Source organism: Propithecus coquereli, unplaced genomic scaffold, assembly GCF_000956105.1.
Source record: "Propithecus coquereli isolate 6110/MARCELLA unplaced genomic scaffold, Pcoq_1.0 Scaffold213, whole genome shotgun sequence".
NCBI lineage: Eukaryota > Metazoa > Chordata > Mammalia > Primates > Indriidae > Propithecus > Propithecus coquereli.
Genome location: NW_012146412.1, coordinates 4029982 through 4031007, shown reverse-complemented (window position 1 = coordinate 4031007; position 1026 = coordinate 4029982).

The window sequence follows — 1026 nt, the reverse complement described above, 5'->3', positions numbered from 1 at the left end:
ATTTTGTGTCAAGAACAGAGTCATGCACTTACATGGGTTAACTATCTTAACCCTCATAGCAACCCACATTTTACAGAAGGTAAGGACACCTGAAGCTAAGAGACTTTAAGAAATTTGCTCAGGTTCATATGGGTGGTGAGTAGTTGAGCCAGAATTAACCACTCTATTCAAAAGCCCAGTATAGAATTTATATATATATATGGGTTTTATAAGTTTGGATGTGGTAGCAAAGGCCAGTATAACAGTCACCTAAATAAGACAGAAGTTCACTGCTCTCTTAGTTCATATAAGTAGCTGAGGATTGGATCAAGCTCTTTCCATCTCTTATGGACTGCATGTTTTCCCCAAAATTTGTATCTTAAAATCCTTATACCCAATGTGTACTAGGTGGGTTTTTGGGAGGTGATTAGGACATAAGGGTGGAGCCCACATGAATAAGATTAGTGCCCTTCTAAAAGGGACCCCAGAGAGCCCTGTAAGGGCTGTAAGGGCCCTGCCATGTAAGGATACAAGGAGAAGTCAGCAGTTTGCAGCCCAGAAGAGGGTCCTCACTAGAACCCAACCATCCTGGAATCCTGAACTCAGACTCGTACCCTCCAGAACTGTAAGGCATAATTCCTGTTGTTAAAGCCACTTAGTGTATGGTAATTTGTTATAGCAGCCTGATACTGTCTTTATCAACATGTAACAAATCCCATGGACATATGTGGCTGCTCTAGCTCTCACCATCACATCTACATTCCAGTTGGTGGGAAGGAAAGATGGAGGGCACCGCATACACTTTTATAGGCCAGACCTAAAAATTGCCCATTACTTCAACCCACATTCTATAGGCTAGAACTTAGTCAGATGGCTACATCTAGCTTCAAAAGAGGCAAAAAAATGAAATCTTAATTCTAGAATCCATGTGCTCTGTTAAATTACAGGATTCTATTACTAACAGAATAAGAGGAGAATATCTATTTTGGGACAACTATCAGCTTTTGTCACAGAATCATCATCTATAGGCTAGTTAATTACAGAGAA